Here is an 18313-nt window from a genome sequence, read left to right on the forward strand (position 1 = left end):
GCCTTCCCCCACCTCCCACAGGCTATGTTGCCACTGGCACCTCTGTGTGGCACCCACGCCCCCCTTCCTCCAATGCCAGGTACCAACATTTCTGCAGCAGGAAGGAAAAGGAAGACCTCTCTGGAGAATCCTGCTGAATCCACAAATCGCCGGGGTGGGGGGGGGGACATTCGTGCGACATCGCCTTCCTACCCACCTGCATTAATCCAGGTCTCCGTGCGCGTCTCCATAAAATTGTATCTTTTTTTTGCATACAATCGTGCATGTTATGGCTTAGATATAACCCCAGGTGCTTCAAATAAAACTCAAACCATTAAAAAATAATAATAAATCCAGCATGGCTACAACAGACCGAGATTGCCAGATTCCCATGAATCTTATGATACAACTGAAACTTCAAAGACATTCAGGTTGGGGTGGGGACAAATCCTCCTCCGATCCCCAGGCAGGAAAGTTCTATTTCCCCTCTAAGAGGAAATGGGTGACAAGCACTTATCCAGCTAAAATGATGGGGGGACCAGGGAAAAACCTGCCCGGTCCCCCAAAGCACAAGAGGACAAGCACCCTCCACCCCGGCTCTGAGCACAGAAAAGTGCTCCTCTTTAAGGGCAATACGGGAGCCACACGCTGGTTTGCAGAGAATGAGGCTGAGCGAGCTTAAAATAGCTGGAAACAGTCACTGCTGTACCATCAGCAGCATCTCAGCAAAATCACACCTCAGCTTCTCAAGGAACGTTCCTAATTAAGGGGGAAAATATTAAAAATCCAAGTTCACTCTTATGTGGGCAGTTCCTAGAAGCCAAGCGTGCCCCCCCCCCCAAACTTCCACCCCAGGCCCTCAGCCCAGGGGAGGCCCTGTGCTGCCCCCACGGGGGTAGGAGGGGACCCTGCTACAACCACTGCCCAGCAGAGCCCCATGTGTCATCCTGGGCTTCAATCCAGCCAAGGTAGTAGCCCCGACCCGGTGACACGGTCCTGCAGTTGCCTAAATATTCTAACGGAGAGACCTGACGTTCACAACAATAATACAAGCTTGGGTTTCCTTTAACTGAACAGATGTCCCGCCTTTTATGGGAAGCTCGGCAGACTCAGACTTGCAGGCCTGAGAAGGCTGAGCCCGAGTGGAATCTGTGATAACATCTCTGAACGCCGGGGACAGAGGCTCCTGCCCGGCTTCCACCTCGGCTGGATGATCACAGCCCCCCCGGGCTCCCCCCTCGAGCCATCCACCCACCCGCCCACCTCAGGACCTGCTGAGCCAGAGCGCACCCCTAAGTTTCTCTCAGGGCCCCCCCAGGCTCCCCACTTGGCCCCACTCCCTCCACTGCCCCAGCAGACCCGCCCCCCACCTCCATGCCTTTAGCTGTTCCCAGCCCCCCCCAAACCCTCCCTGGTGGCTACACCTGGCCCACGGGGAAGCCTGGGTCCTCTGAGCGCCCACCCAGCTGGCCCCACTTCCCCTGAGCGTGTGGTCTGTACCCTCACGAGGCGGGGCCCCCAACCTGCTCCCCGGGGCAGGGATGGGGTGCCACCCGCAGGGCCCCCCTGCCAAAGGGGTTGCTGCCCGAGGGTGCTCCCCACCCCAGACCCTAGCACAATCAATAACAATTGACTGATTGAGCACAAGAGCTGCTGACATGTGCATAAAAATAATGAATAAAGGCCATATTTTGCTTCAAATCCATAGCAGATGCAGCCCAGGCTGGCATACGACCGTGAGTCCTTCAGAAGGACAGCCTACCTTTCCCCAAACCAAGGGGCTGCTCGGGTTATAAAGACCATTTATTACCACTGCAAGGCTGGGGGCGTTGAGAACAGTCAAAACTAGAGCACACCTCCCAGGGCGGGGTGCTCGGGTGCAGGCTGGGAAGCATTCGGGCTGTGGACGTTCACCAGGCTGCCTTGCCAAGGTCTGTGCACGTCACCCAGTGCAGGACAAAGGCCACCGCCTCTCACCCCATTTCCCCGAACCATGCCAGCCCCAGGTCGCCACGCGGCTCCCACACCCTAGAGTCCCGGTGCCTCCCGCCTGCCACCCTCCAGCCACGCGCGCCGTGCAAGACCCCCGGTCACCCCCATTCCTGCTCCTCCCCAGCCCTGGTCTAACACACACACACACACACCCACACATACACACACACACAGCCCTATAGGAAGGTGGTAATTAACCCGGAGGCCCAGGCCAGCTTCCCGAGCAGGGACCACATTTGAAAGGTCAGGGAAGCAGGCACAGAGGAGACGTCCAGGGGCAGGTTTGGGGGGTGGAGCAGGAAGAAGAAATCAGCTGCAAAAGATAAAAAGAAAACGCGGTAGCTTATTTCGGACACCTTAGAGCACAGAGAAACTCAGGACTCAGGCCCGCAGGTCTTCATCCACCAGGGAGATGGGGGGCGGGGCGGTCCCTGCTGTCCCCTGGGTGGGAGGCGGGGCCCTGACACGGGGCCCACAAAGGCAGGAGGAGGCACCGGCCGTGCCAAGGGCAGAACTGAACCTCTGTCCCCAGAAAAGCCTGGGCTCGGCCGCTCTCGAAAGGCCTGGGAGACCGACAAAGGCCCGGGACATGACACAGGCCCAGTGCCTGGCCGAGGGACCCCGAGGTGTCAGTCATGGCAGCCCACCGCCCCCAAGGGCCACTCTGGGGGTCCTACCCCTGACGCAGCGGACTGGGGCCCCTTCCAGGAATGAAGGTGTGGCCCTAATTCCCAGCCAGCAGGGGGTCAGCCCAGCCCAGGACAGCTGCTGGGATGACATCAGACTGTCATTGAACCCCCTTTGCAAGTGGCGACCATCGGTGCTTGCCCCCAGCTCAAACCCCACAGGGGACAGTAGACCCCAGGGGGCCGGGCAGAGGAAGAAACGAGGGCCCCACCCTCTACCTTCACCCAACTCACCCTGGTGACCCCAGCGAGAGAGGAGCAATTAGTTTTTTGTTTTTTTTAAAGCAGATAAGGTATCCAAAGCTCCAATCAGTTGCCAAGGTCACGTAGCAAGGCCACACCACAGCTGGCAGGCGGGGGTGTGGCACTCCAGATCCTGAGCGGGGCTCTGCCCTCCACTGTCTTCCACGGGGCCACACATCACCCTGGGGACTCTAGCCTGAATCCCTTTGAGGGCACAAAGCCCCAAAGCGACCAACATGTACCTCGAAGAACGGAAAAGCCGACACACCTAAATCCCCTGATGAGAGCGGCCGGGAGCTTCCTCTCACTTCACTTAGTGTGTGTGTGTGTGTGTGTGTATGTGCGTGTTTCTAGGGCTGCTCCCACGGCATACGGAGGTTCCCAGGCTAGGGGTCTAATCGGAGCTGTAGCTGCCAGCCTACACCACAGCCACAGCAACGCAGGATCCAGGCTGCGTCTGAGACCTACACTACAGCTCACAGCAGCATCGAATCCTTAGCCCACCGAGCAAGGCCAGGGATCGAACCTGCGTCCTCATGGAAGCTAGTCAGATTCGTTTCCACTGAGCCACAATGGGAACTTCTCCTCTGACTTTAAAACTCATACTCGACACCGGATTGCCCCCCACACTCAGCGGAGAGTGAGAGGACCATGGCCCAGCGGTAACAATTCCAAGAAGCCACCCCAAATCTCAGGTGACAGTAAAGAACAGTGCCAGTGATGTCACGTGTCACTCTGGGCACAACCAGGCTCATGGAACAGGTCATCACCCCCTCTCCACAACCTGTCTAAGCTACTGAGGCAGAGAGGGACAGAGGAGGGCACGTGACTATCCTTCTAAAGGCTCTGAGAAGTCCTGCAGTGAGAAACTTCGCTCATTTCCCACACCCCAGGACTCCTCCATGTATCACAAGCAGTCTTGAGTCTTGACCCAGTGACACATTTTGAAAAACCCAGGGTCCTCAGCTACTGGCCATCTCAGCTCAGCACACCTCCCCCGCTTTTCACGGACAAGGGGACCAATGTCCACCGAGGCCCAGGGCACAGGCAGCTGCCTACAAGGAGCCCCTTTGGCCATGGCCAGTGGCTGCCGGCCTTGATGGAGAGGCTTTCTCCATCTGGTTACAAGGAAATGCTTCCCAGCAAACCATCCAGGACCCAAATGACCCAACAGACTCCAGGGCACTGTCCACATCCCACGACCAACACGGCACAGAACCGGTGACCCAACCAAGGACCTCAGGCCTCGTGCTGGCGTCCGGCCAGAAGCCCACTGGGCCCCTGGAGCTGGTCCACAGCCGTTGCCTGGTGTCCAGTCCAAATGCCAGGGAGGGGAAAACACACCCCACGCTGGGGCCAGTCACCAGAGACAGGTGCCTTTTCCAAAACCAAGTCCATCACGGGGACCCAGCGGTGGTGGAAGCCGGGGTCCAGTTACCGAACCCTGAACGGCGGGGATTTTCCTGCGAGGGGAAGCGCTTCTCCCCGAAAGCCATTCCCCCATAACGACGAATAGATTAGGCAAATACACAGAGTCCACCGCAGGCAGTGGCCGTGCAGGCGCTGCAAGGGTGGGGGGCTGGAAGCAGAGGCCGGGGGGGCTCACCTCTGTCCGCCCCGCCCCCCGCACACGCCCCTACCCACACGCGCCCCCACACACGTGCACACGCACCCACTCGGCGAGCCCTAACTTAGCAACTGTGGGATGTCACCCACGCAGACACCTAGGACAAGTTTTTAGGGAATGTGACATTTGATTTATGTCTGCGAATGCGCGTTTGCACTAATTAGAAGGTTTAGGGCAGAGCAGGAAAAATATGTATTTCCGAGTCCCCGTGTGACTTGCCAGAAACCAGCCCATCACTAACATTCTTATTTTCGACAAAATATAGCATTCTGATTACATGCCATTTCGGTTCCACAGCTCCTGGCCGGCCAGGCTCCCGGAAGTGGCCCAAGGCCAAGGCAACGATGGAGAGACCCGGTCCAGGGATGGGGACCGACTCGGGCCCCGGGGGCTGACGGCTGGTCCGTTCTGGCAGAAGGCGAGTCAGCGGCTTTCAGCCCAAGTCCCAAGGCCTCGACCTAAACCCACAGCAGGTGGCCCCCCAGCTTCATACAGGAGGTGGAGCCCCACCGGGGAGGGGTTCTCATAGCACCACCCCCTCTAGGCCTCCATTTGCTCATCTGTTAAATGAAGAGGGGGAGGTCTGGCGGGGGGGGGGGCTCATTTATTAAAATGCACTGGGGGCTCTTCAGCCAACTCCCTTTATAGGAAACCCTTCTGCAATTCAAATAGCAATTAAAGGGTGAGGCCTCAGTTCAGCAGCTATAGAACCTGCAGGACCCTGAGCAAGCTCCTCAGGTTCCCCCGGCCTCAGCTTCTTCGTCTGTGTAACAGGGGTCATGAGAGCACTCAGCCCCCACAAGGGCCGGAAGGATTCAAGGAGTCAATCAATGAACATTCCTTCCAACCAGTCTGGTGCCCTGTAAAGGTGCAAGAAACATTGGCTATTTTTATCTATTAAGTCTAGAGGTTTCTATCTCAGGTGTTCTAAGGCAGGATGCATTGATCAGAAAAAAGTCAAGATTTTTGCTAAATGCACACTTCAAATAAAGTGATCCCACAGAGATGGCTCTCAATGGAGACCAGGAGCAGAACTGCTCGACGTGCAAGCTTTCAGAGTCTCTTAGCAGTCGGTGGAAATCAACCAAGGAGGCACCTCTCAGGGTTGTTACGTGTGTGTGTGTGTGTGTGTGTTTCACGGCTCCTCAAAGGAGTACACGAACCCTCTGTCTCAAGTAACGAAGAGGCCCTGCAGCCCCCTGGGCTCTCAGGATGCCCACCTGGCTCTACCTGGCTCTCCAGCCAACTCTGCACCTGCACTGGGTCCCGGGGACCTGCCCTTGGCACCAGACCAGCATTTGACGCAAGAAAGACAAAAAGCAGCAGAAAGGGGCCAGATCAACTCCGGGTAACAGAGAGAGGACCGAGTCCCAGAGTCCACAAACCCAATGCAGATACAAGAACTTACTGCCAGGCCACAGAGCCAGTCAAGGACGGGGACGAACGTGCAGGCTGCAGTGTCCCTAAGTCACAACTCTCAAGTCACCCCACCAGCAAGCAGCTGGCCCCTGAGAGTCGGCCAGGGCCTCTCACCAGGCTGGCACAGACGGGTGGTTTCCACTGCGGTGGGGGAAGGTGGGACCGTCCCACCTCCCTCGTGCCCACGGGCAAGGAAGGCCGGTTCCCCGTGCGGTTACAGAGACCTCATTGTTCTGCCCCCAAGAAAGGAAACTGGAGAGCTGAGGTCAGAACGCATTTGGGAACTGGCAGCGAAGAACCTCTGGGAGAGGAAACACACTTCAGAAACAAACATACCTTTGTCCCGGCTTGTATTTTCTTTAAGTGTTGCAAAAAGAGAAGAAGGAGAAAGATGTGCCAAATTGACCACCACTCTCCAAAATCTCCTTTTTACGGGGCAAAATGGGGAGGCTCTGTTTTCAAATGACCTACTGTTCCTGGAAAAAAGCGGCCACCTGGCAGCCGAGGCCCAGAGGCTGGCCCAGGAGCCAAACAAAGGCCTTGCGCCGGGGACTCCCCTGTCCCGCAGAGAGAAGGGGACTGGTGGAAACCATCAGGTGAGAGAAAACTCAAGCCTCTTGCCCCCTGGTCCCTGCGGAAGCCTCTCGGGCACTGGCATTCTCCGAGGAGCTGGCAGTTCTGGGTTCCAACTATTTTATGTGTGTCTGGGGCCACCTGTCAAGTTCGGAGCGGAGGGGCAACACTGATTATCTTGGGAACCAAGATAAGCCTCGGGTCTGGAGCGACTTAAGGACGTGGAGAAGCCCACCGTTTGGGTTTGGCAGGGTCCCGGCCGAGCTCTTCCTTTGTGCGGGGATCCTGCAGGCAGGTAGGTAAAGATGGAGCGGACCGGCCAGAGAGAAGACCTGGAGAAGCCCCCTCCCCTCCCCGGGGCCCCTCCCTCACCCCGCACCATGAGTGAGCTGCTCTCGGGACCCACCACGCAGTCCTCACAGGCGGTGGGACTCCGTCACCCCATTTTATGGAACAGGAGGCTGAGGCACAGGGGGACCAGTTAACGGGGCCCAAAACACCCCCAGCCCATCAGGGACCAGAGAGCAAAGGGTCGGGTTGGTTTCACACTTGAAATCCACTCATTTCACCTAACAGAGCACGTGAATGATGCCGGGCCCTCTGCCAAAGGGCTGGACGATGGAGCAGCACCCACCCGGGGGCAGACCACCTCCCCGAGGTGCTGCCAGGACCCTCCCAGGAGGAGTGTGGCCCCTCCAGGTCGAGCCCCCAGTCCTCGGGGAGCAGAGACGCATGCTGCAGCCTGGTGGTCCTCGGCCCAGAAAGCAGGATGGCTCTGGAGGGCGAGCCCGGCCCCCCTGCTCACCTCTGGGGCTCCACTCCAGGTCCCCACCTGCCAGGTGGGCGGGAAGAGAACCATCCCCCGCACCTCAGACTCAGTGTTGTCATCTGTAGGATGGGACAAGCCATGCGCCGAAGCCACAAAGCAATGTAGGAGCCCAACTCCCCCCACCCCACATAACCCCAGGGCCCTCCGCACAGGGACCACGGGCTCCCTCAGGTTCTAGGCACGGAGCTATGTCTCCAGTGTGATGGAGATGGATGCTTCTTGAGTCGGGGGCGGGGGGTGCCCCTCGCTGGGTCACTCCACAAACACATGCCCCTGCTCTGAGCCTCATCAGTGACCAGGGAGATGAGGCCGACCTCCCTGCCTCCAGAGCTGGTGGAAGGACTGGAGGAATCGTCGTCCAGAAGATGACGCTGTGGGGAGAGAGGCCACCGTGCTTCCCCAAAAGAGAGCCTGAACCAGGGGAAGACGGGATCCAGGGGCTCATGCTGGCAGCGGGCACGCGAGGAAGGCCCTTCACTGCCCTCACCTGGGGCACCATTACCGCCAGCCGAGGGTCAGGTCTGGGCCAGCCATGAGGATGGAGGGCCTGTCTGCCTGTCATCCTGTCCCCAGGGCTGGTTCTGTGACAGGCACCCAGGAGCAAGCCACCGCACACCTGCTGGAGGCTTAAGTGACTCCAGGCTGGAGGCAACCATGGGGTCATTGGGAGCCGGGAGCCTCCCAAGCCCAGGAGGAGGCTGGTCCCACCTGGGCAGGTGCAGAGGGACGGTTGGGAGCTCAGGGCTGCGGGGTCTGCTCCCATCCCACAGGCTGGCGGGGGGGCGGGGGGGCTACCCGCACCTCTCCGTAAACACGGAGCAAGCGCCTCCTGAGCACAGAGCCGGTCAGCAGTCGGGGCAGAGGCGCTGCCCACCTGCGTCCCACGTGGAACAGGGACCTTGGTCTGAGGGTGAAGAATGGGCTCCCTGGCTCCTTCCTCTGCCCTCAGGGGGGAAGCTGGGGGGTAGGAAGGGGAAAGGCAGGCAGACCAGTGATGCCAGGGGGCTGCTGGTTGGCCCGCCCGCCAGAGGGGACCCTGGGAGTCGGCTGGGCCGGCTCATGAACAGGCTTCCTGAAGAAAAGGCACAGCGAAGCAGGAAGCAGGGTCCCCAGCGATGCCCTCCACGGAGGGAGAGGCGGGGTGGAGCTGGAACACCTGCACAGACGGCCGCCCTCCGTACCTGCCCGCACGCCCCCTGCCACAGGGCTCCTGGACCCCCATCACCCAGGCTTCCAGCTACAAAAGGAACAACAGCTTGACCGCGGCAAGGAAGCAAACCAGCCCCGGAGCAATCAGGCTACGGGGGGCGATTAATGCAACTCAACACTCCCCTTCTCCTCAGAGATGGACCAAGGGGTTCCCACCAAGCCAGCTTCCAGCTGGACCTGAGCCTGACTCCAGAATCCCCCGAGGGCCCTCTCCCCAGAGAACCACAATTACGATTCCCATAATAACCTCAATAGCTAATAATTATTGGCGGCTCATGGGCACTGGCCCCGTGCTGAGCCCGTTACAGCCTCCCTTCGTGGCATCCTCGGGCATGTCTACTGGGGACCCGGCCATCACCCCCCTGACAGGTGGGGAAACTGAGGCCAGAGGAGTCAGCTCATTCGTCCAAGGCTGCAGAACTGGGAGAGGAGCCAGGAATGTGAGCCGAGCCGGAACAGGTGGGAGGGGGCCCGCGTGTGCCCTGGGATTCCAGGCCGGGGCGGCTGGGCGGGCAGCCCCCAGGGCCCCCAGGCTGGCTGCTGGGATTCCTCTGGTAGCCCCCTCAGCTGTTCATAGCAAACCGAGGGGAGGGGGGCACGGGGAAGGAGGCCAGGGGCTCAGTGCATCCTCTGTCCAGCAGGTCTGCTCCGAGGCCAGTGCTGGACGTAGCTACTGGAGGGGACCACACAGCATGTCACATGTGCCACAGTGGGGTGGCCTTCGGGAGTGCCCAGTGGTGACCAAGCTGGCCTCAGGCACTACGGGCAGGCAAGAACAGAACGAGGCCCACTTCATACCTACAAAGAAAGGGTGGGTGACGCTTTAACGAAGCACGTCCCTTGGTGGTACAGGACCCCACTGGCCACAGATCAGAACTCGATCTAACTGGGCGCCCCATCCGTGTCACCTTCCTGCTCTGCTGATAAGACCTGGAAAAACGCCCAACCTCTCCGCTTCGCCACTGAAAACACACGCCCTGGGATCCCAGCCAGTCAGAGGAGACCTTAGCGATTAAATCCCCAGAGAGTCTGGAACACCCTCCCCTGCCAGGTCCAAAGTCCCTAAGGTGACCCTTTTGGCATCGGGGGGGGGGGGGGGGTGTGTTGGGGCCCCACCTTCAGCCACCTCCCCCCCCCACCCCCTGGCAGGGCGGGACACCGAGTAGGAAAACAAGAAGCTAAGCAAGGCCAGTGGCCTTAAGACCGGGGCCCTGCAGAGACACAGGAGCACCTGGCAGAAAGAGCTGGTCTTCGAAGATGGAGCCGGGGGCGGGGGTGGGGGGCGCTGCCTGAAGCCTGGCACCCACCTCTTGGCCAGACTCACCCGGATCCTGGAGCAGGTCAGTTATTTCCAGCCCGGGTCTGCAGCGCAAGGGGCCATGAGGTGTGCTGGCTCCAAGAAAAGCTAAGTGGAACCTCCCCAGTGAGGGGCTGATGGAAAGCCCGCAGGCCTCTGCTCCTGGCAGGGTCTATGGAACCCGGACCAGCTCGGCTCGGAGACCATGTGTGTCTGGATCCCTGAGCGGAAAAGGTTACTACTTAACCAGTGTACATTCCTTGGAAGGAGAAAACCTTTCAAAACAGAGCGAAGATTTTTAAGCACTAGACAGGGCAGCCAAAAGGACCGAAACTGCTCTTTGGCCCTGAGCCAGCCTCCGTGCATCTTGAACGGCTCACAGCTCAAGTGTCTTCAGGGAGGAGGTGGAAGACCAGCTGCCTTGAGGTCACCGCCTGCACCAAGGTGACCAGGACCACGCTCTCCGGGCAGGGGTGCACCCACGGGTCCCTGCCCTGGGATGCCCCCCAGCAGGGCGGGAGGGCCCGCATCTCAGGCCCACGAGCTGACACCCAGGCGACGCCGTGAAAGCCAACACAGGCCACCCCTTCCCGGGTGGCACCCCAAGCAGGTGGACAGCAGCTCGTGGGTCCTCACTGCAGCGGGGAGCCAGGCAAGGACCCAGGCTGGGGCGGTCACAGCCAGCTGATGGGCCTCTTGATGGAGAGGGCAGTGGCGCAGGCCCACGGTGGCCTCGGCACACCGCGTGGGCTCCGAGGGCTCAGACGCTGAGCAAACTCCCCCGGAGACCCAGGCAGGGACAATGTGACCGGAACACGCTTCAGATGCTCGAGGGGCCAACCTTAAAGGGTCAAGGTTCTCTTAATGCTGAAATTCCTGAAAGCTCATGAAAAACATCCCTCACGCAGCTACCTACGCGGGGGTTGTGCCTCCAAAGCACCAAAACCTTTTTTAGCATAAAAATTCTTGTGCCATTATTTCTACTTTTTTCTTTTCTTTTCTTTCTTTTTCTTTTTTTTTTTTTTTTTTTTTTGGTAGGATGGAAAACGTTATACGGTTTTATGAAAAATGACAGAAACGACGGGTGAAGGATGCGGGTGCCAAGCCCCATCGCGACACCTCAGTCTGGGCTGTGGAAGGCGAGGAGCTCTTACTGGGACCCAAGATGTCACGGCCAAGTGCGTCTGGGATGCCCTGGGCCTCTCGAAGTAAAATAAAGACCAGCTTTATCTGTAGCAGGCCTTGTTAGAGTCCGTACCTTGAAATAGAGGCTCTAACTGGGGAAGGGGTCCCACACTTGGCCCCAGAAGCCCTTCGTCATGCAGCTTCTGATCTGGACACACAGCCAGGCTGGCATTTGGGAAGCGTGCGGGCGCTCGCGAGGGGCCAGAGGAAGCAAGGATGCTTAGGATCTGCTCCCTGGACCAGCGAGGTCTCGGGAATCCTCACGACAGCTACACGGAGGCCCTACCGCGCACCAGACACCAGGCCAGGGGCGCAAGGACGAGGATGAAGGCAACCTGTCCCCCAGGCCCTCTCGGGCTAGGTGGACCGTGGAAGGTTCTGGACTTCGAGGAGACCTGCCCGGAGAAGCTCTCACCCCAAGAAGCAGAGGAGAGGGCTAATGCCAGGTCCGGGCAGCATGGGATGCTGAGCCCAAAAGTTCCAACGTTATCATTTTTTTGGCCTCGCCTGCAGCGGGTAGAAGTTTCCAGGCCAGGAACCAAACCTATGCCACAGCAGTGACCGGAGCCGCTGCAGTGACAATGCCAGATCCTTAACCCGCTGAGCCACGAGAAACTCCAAAAAGTTCCAACTTTAGCCACGGAGAAACCAGAGTAGTTTGTCTTCGAAAGGGAAGGACATGATGAAACTAGTTTTAGGAAAATCAACCTGGCCAGAAAGATAAATAGGCATGGGGAAGGCTCCAGAAGGCAGAGACCAACTAGGAGCTGATGTAATCCACCACCCAGAATCTAGCCTTCTGTGGGTTAGGGAAGGGGTCTCAGAGCCAGGGGTCTGGGTACAGGAGAAGGGCCCACATCCGGAGAGCGGAAGAAAAACAGGCATCGAAGGTGCCCACTGCGCCCAGCCTGAGTAAGGAGGCATCCAAGGAGGCCAAGACAGCGCCCGCCCACCAAGACGCCCCCATTCGGTCTCTGCCAGGGAAGCAGGTGCACTCTGGGGAGAGTTCAGAGAGCTGGCCTTTCCCCCACAAAAGCAAGCTCAAGGACACACCTTGCTGTGAAGCCACCTTGCGGTGACAACATCCCTGTGGCTCCCATCAGAGAATGCCTGCTCCTTTCAGGGCAGAGCCCAAGGTGGCAGCTGCTCGCAAGCGGCGAGTCTGGAAGGCAAACACCCCCCCACCCCACCCCACCCAGGCTCAGGTGTCCTGGCCCAGGCCATGCACTTGGGCAGCTTTTAACGCCCACTGAGCAATTTCTTGAGAGTTCTGCTTGGCAGGTACCGCCTCCCCACCTGGGTTAATAGAGGGGTGCAGCCCAGGAAAGAAATTAAATTTGCCCACATTTTGTTCTGGAAGGAACGAGGGGAGGGGAGCCAATCATTTATGCAGTAATTACGTTTGCCTTCAGGCCAGCACTGGAAGTTGCTGCACTAGCGCTGGCTTTGCAGACGCTGGCAGGAGCAAGAAAGCAGAAGTGTCCCAGGCAATCCAGCAGCCACGTCACCTCCGAAGCACTTCACATGCAAATGGGAACCCAAAGTGCAAAGACCAGCTCCATCCCGGCGGCAGATGAATTTATTTCCATAGCCAGAGACCAGCCTGCCCCTTGGACAGCACCTCTCAAGTCCAGCACTCTGACACCTGTTGAAGGTCACCATTTACTGTCCCCGATCAAGAGATCAAAGGATCGGACCTCACAGGCTAACTCTGAAGTTTAGCCCCAAAGAGTTAATGCACAAGAAGAATCAACACAATTTTTGAAAAGAACAATGAAGAGGTAATTGCACAACTGACCTCAAAATAGACTGTGATGCTACAGAGGCTGAAACAACACCGGCTGGTACAGCAAGACACCTACAGGTCAACAAAGCAGAACAGAAGATTCCAGTACAAAAAGCCGAGCACATGGGGACACTGCCCGGCAAAGAGTGACATTTTAAAAGAATGAGGGTGTGATGGGCCATGCCATCAAGGTGTTGGGACAATTCCCTCTCCATTTACCGGGGGGACCGTTCAGATCCCTCCCTCATCCCGTATCCTCCCCCCAACTCAAAAAAAAACCAGACAAAATCATGCCTGAATATAAAACAACAAAATAACAACAGCCCAGGAAGAAAATAAAGATGCATTTATAATCCAGGGGTAGAGAAGGCATGGAACTCAGAACCCCTACGGGAAAAGACTGAGTTTTCTTACCTGAAACTGTCTAAAGTCTTTATGATAAGAAACCACCAAAAAACAAGGGTGAAAGGATAGCTCCAGACCAGAAGGAAAATCCAGAACGAATATAAGAATTAATGCCCACACCAAATAAAGCGTTCCCACAAAGCAATAAGAAAAAGATAAGCAACTCCCAGGGAAAACAGGCCAAGCATGGGCGATTTACAGAAAATTGCCAATAAGCTAGGAATGAGAGAGGTGCAAACCAAAATGTGTTAACTTTTTCTTTTTTGTCTCTTTAGGGCTGCACCCCTGGCATATGGACGTTCCCAGGCTAGGGGTCGAATCAGAGCTACAGTTGCCGGCCGACACCACAGCCACAGCCACGCAGGATCTGAGCCTCGTCTGCAACCTACACCACGGCTCAGGTCAACGCCAGATCCTTAACCCACTGCGTGAGATCAGGGATCAAACCCACATCCTCACGGATATGAGTCAGGTTCGTTACTGCTGAGCCACAATGGGAACTCCGAAATGTGTTACGCTTTTTAAACAAATTTATTTTTAAAAAAACAGAAGTGTGATATGCAGTGCTGGAGAGGGGAGAGCAGGTACCCTCCTAGAGGCCTGGTAGGGTGTAATTTGGTGCGGACTTTTTGGAAGAATTAGTTATCATCTTTGACATTTTATAAACAGACACACTCTCTGACAAGGAGGGCATCCTACAGAAATAATTGTATACATGGGCACACATACAGGGCAATGCTGTTCAGTGTCATGCATTTATTGTAACAGCAATAAAGCCTGGAAAAACTTAAATGCTACCAAGCCGGGTAAAAGCCATGAAATACGGTGGACCCATACTATGAAATACTACTTAGGTTTTTTTTTTAATGGAGTTTCCGTCATCGTAGCGCAGCAGAAATGAATCTGACTAGAAACCATAAGGTTTCGGGTTCGATCCCTGGCCTCGCTCTGTGGGTCAAGGATCCGGCGTTGCCGTGAGCTGTGGTGTAGGTCGCAGACACGGCTCGGATCTGGCATTGCTGTGGCTGTGGTGTAGGCGGGCAGCTGTAGCTCCGATTCAACCCCTAGCCTGGGAACCTCCATATGCAAAAAAAAAAAGCAAAAAATAAATTACACATTAAACTATGTGTTGAAGGCGTGGTCATCTCTGAGGAGAAAAACAAAACAGGCCATAAAGGACACTGGTCTTTCCCAGAAAGAGGCACCATGCGGTGAAAGTCGTTTCTATGTATTCGTGTATGTTTTACATTTAAAAAATAGACTGTACCCCTTACACCCACTAGGACAGTGAGAACCCCAAAGAGGAAAAGTCACTCGTGTCAGCCAGGACGCAGAGGAACCGAGAGCCCCGTGTGCCGCGGATGGGAAGGTAAACGGGTACAGCCGCTGGGGAAGCCAGTTTCACGATGCCTCAGAAATTGAGTACAGAAGGGCCACACTCTGATCCAGCGACTCCACTCCGCCTGTGTCCACACACGCGGAAGCAGAGATTCCAACAGACACTTACACGCCCTTGTCCACAGTGGCCTCATTCCCAACAGCCGGGGGCTGAAAGAACCCAAGTGCCCACTGCAGGTGGGTGGGTACACAGAGCATGCACCCCTGTCCACACCACGGGAGGCCATTCAGTCAGAAAAAGGATGCATGAACCTCGAAACATTCCACTACACGCAACGAGCCAGACACAAAAGGACGAACACCATGGGATGCCACCAACCGGAGGCACCTCGAAAGGGCAAAGTCCCAGACCCGGCAGAGGAGCAACGAGGCTCCCCGGGGTGGGGACCGGGAATGGGGAGTGGCTGCCTAACGGGTAAAAGCAGTTTCTGCTTGGGGTACTAAACACCTCTTTGGAAATGGTGGTGACAGTTGTACAACCCTGTGACTGTAGTTAATGCCACCAACTCATATACTTAAGCGTGGGGGAAAGGGGGAGTTCCCTGGTGGCACAGAGGGTTAAGGATCTGGCATCGTCACTGTAGTGGCTGAGGTCGCTGCTGTGACGTGGGTTCCCTCCCTGGCCCAGGAACATCCACGTGCCGCCGCTGCAGCCAAATGAAAGGGTTTCTTTCTTTCTTTCTTTTTAAGAGGAGGGCAAAGCAGGCTGGATGGCAGAGCCGGGGGCTGTCACAGCCTCAGGAGGCCCCACTCCACCCCTCAAACGCAGGGTCCCAGAGGGTTGGGGATGGAGCCAGGCGGACCTCTGGGGAAGCCCCTCAGCCCAGCGGAGGAGGAGCAGGGGGCAGGGCCTGGCAGAGGCGGCACCTCCTTGCTGCAGCTCCGCCACTAGAAAAGCTGCATCGAGGCAAACTGAAAGCACTGCCAAAACCCACACAGAATCAAACGGCGACCGAGAAAGCAAACAAGAAAATACGCAGAAAGCACAGTCGCCTCCAGCCTCCAAAGGGCTCGGCGGTGACGTCACCAGGACAACTTCCTCTGGGGTCCTGGGCAAGAGACCCCCAGTGAGAGGGACAGAAGACAGTGGACTGTGATTCCGGACGCAGACGTGATCAGAACCTGAGGTCCCTGAGCCACACGGCCGCCACCACAGCTGGAGCCTGAGCAACACGCAGCCCGCAGCCAGGCCAGCCGCGGGTCCCTGCCCCTGACCTGGCGACGGACAAGAGCGGGCTCAGGAGCGCTGCCCAGGGCTGGAGAACAGGTAACGGACGCGGTCAAGGGCACACGGCCCCACACGGCCGAGGGGCCCAGGACCGCCCCGTCGCCTGGGAGGGACAGCGACCAGGCCTGCTCCTGCTGGAGCACACTCCTCGGGGACAAATCACAGTGACCCTGACACCTCCCCCTCTCCTCCCAGCCCCCCGCTGGGATGTTTGGGAGTCTGATCCTCAGACTCTTAGAAGGTAACAGACATATACACACTATTATGTGTAAAATAAACAACCAGGCCCCACTGCAGAGCACAGGGAGCCAGACTCAGTCCCTTGTAATGACTGACAACAGAAAAGAATCCGAAACGGAACAGACGTACACACATGAACAACGGAATCACTTTGCCGAAACTAACACAACATCGCAAAACAACTATACTTCAGTTTTTCTGAAAAAAGGAAAAATCTTTTAAAATGTGTGGGAATGGTCACATGTGGGATTTCAACTTTAAAGGTGGGAACCCCTGCCACCGTGGTCCTTCTCCAGCTTCCTCCTCACGGATGCTGCCTCGCCGAACCCCAGCCAGCGCCCCGCAAGGTACACGCCCCCGGCCCCATTGTGCAGATGGAGCAAACTGAGGCCAAGAGCTAGCAAACCACTTTCTGGAGCTGAGGCGACCTGCGGGCCAGCTCTTTGCGTCCTCGCCTGCCTGCACCTGCCTCTGTGTGACAGCAGCGCCTGGACCCACATGGTCCCCGGGGCGCCCACAGAGCAGACGGGCCACTGCGTCCTGAGCAAACGTGTCCCCGGCCCGCAGAGGAAGAGCTACATGCAGCCCCTCGCTCCCACTGGAGCCCCAATTTGAGTGTGTTAAGGGACTGTCCCCCAGGCCTCATAAGCCACAAATGTCCCGCTCCTCCCAGGACTTCTGTGATCCAACACGGCACTGGGTCCACCCCGGGGCCCCTCCTCCCTGGAGGCAGCACTGGCCCTCAGCTCGTCCCCTGGCCCTTCGCCATCAGCTCTCCGGTCTCCAAGGCAAACCCGTCCACCTCCTGGGCCCGGCTTTAAACAGCCTCCACTGTCCAAACCCCACCGGACGAGCAGCCACCAGCCCGTGTGTCTGTGCCTGCAGAGAGCAGACCCCAAGCAAGGTCAGGCCCGAGAGGGAGCGGCCGAGCGCTGCTCCCCAAGGCTGGGGCTGCTACGGCCTGGATGCACCTCGAAAGCACTGCGCCAAACAAGACGCCAGACGCCAGCCAGGACAGGCAACACATCCTACGACTGATTCCCTGAACGGGAAGGGTCCAGACAGGCAATGCCGCAGACACAGAAAGCACACCGACGGCCACCTGGGCTGGGACCAGGGGATGGACGGCAAGAGAACTGCTCAGTGAGTAGGGGCTTCATCCTGGGGGCATGGAAACCTTCTGTGTCGCGATAGGAGTGGCACCAGCCCCCCAGTGTGAATGTACTGAGAGCCACTGAACTGGATTCTTTAAAATGGTTAATTTTGGTGTTATGTGATTTTCACCTCAATTTAAAAAAAAAAAAAAAAGGGTCAATCCAGCACCTTTCCCCTAGGACAGACCTGAGTCCAGCTTGCGCTTCCTATCTCCTCCCCCAGCTCAAGTCTCCAGAAGCTTCCACGGCCTTCTGGATTACATCCAGACTCTGCATCACGATCTGGCCTCTTTTAGCAGAGACCACCCGGTCCTTGAGGACAGGGCGCTGTGAGGGGGAGCCCCTGGGCCCGCCTCTCCCACAGCTGCACACTCAGCTTCTATTTGCCCTCCCCTGACAGGGACACCCTGAAAGCAAAGGCCGGCCTCCTCTGCCATCCTATCCCACCCTATCCCATTCCTTCCCACCTATCCCACCCTATCCCAGCCTATCCCACCCTATCCCAGCCTATCCCACCCTATCCCAGCCTATCCCACCCTATCCCATTCCTTCCCACACTACCCCATCCTATCCCACCCTATCCCACCCCATCCCATCCCATCCCACCCCATCCCATCCCATCCCAGCCTATCCCACCCTATCCCACCCTATCCCACTCTATCCCACCCCATCCCATCCCACCCCATCCCATCCCACCCCATCCCAGCCTATCCCATCCTATCCCACCCTATCCCACCCTATCCCACTCTATCCCATCCTATCCCATCCTATCCCATTCCTTCCCACCTATCCCATCCTATCCCACCCTATCCCAGCCTAGCCCATCCTGTCCCACTCTATCCCATTCTTTCCCCATCTATCCTATTCAATCTCATCCTATCCCACTCTATCCCCAGTGCATCACACTGTACCAGACACTAAAAGTAGCAGCAACAATAATAAGAGATGATACAGCTGCCAGGGGTGTGTCAGCCCACTGAACTAGTGGGAGGAAGTGTTTTTATGCCCATTTTACAGAAGAGAAAACTGAGGCACACAAAGGTGGAGTCAGCAGCCCAAGCTG

At 57.3% G+C, this 18313-nt stretch overlaps 1 protein-coding gene and 2 long non-coding RNA genes across 8 annotated transcripts in view; 1 reads left to right on the forward strand and 2 right to left on the reverse strand.

The window, feature by feature from the left end:
- LRP5 (LDL receptor related protein 5) overlaps positions 1-18313 on the reverse strand; it is a 119871-nt gene that overhangs the window by 98583 nt on the left and 2975 nt on the right. The gene's annotated exons all lie outside the window — the stretch shown is intronic.
- LOC146405035 (uncharacterized) lies at positions 13484-17404 on the reverse strand. The gene is made up of 2 exons (XR_014836776.1): positions 14770-17404; positions 13484-13537 (listed from the first exon to the last, which is right to left on the reverse strand). It is a non-coding gene; the product is annotated as an uncharacterized LOC146405035 (long non-coding RNA).
- On the forward strand, positions 15566-16520 carry LOC146405036 (uncharacterized). The gene is made up of 2 exons (XR_014836773.1): positions 15566-15895; positions 16360-16520. It is a non-coding gene; the product is annotated as an uncharacterized LOC146405036 (long non-coding RNA).

Source organism: Sus scrofa, chromosome 2 (genome assembly GCF_054392235.1).
Source record: "Sus scrofa isolate SSC_HxYL_T2T_F1_AM1 chromosome 2, Sscrofa_HxYL_maternal_Yorkshire_Landrace_v2.0, whole genome shotgun sequence".
Classification (NCBI taxonomy): domain Eukaryota; kingdom Metazoa; phylum Chordata; class Mammalia; order Artiodactyla; family Suidae; genus Sus; species Sus scrofa.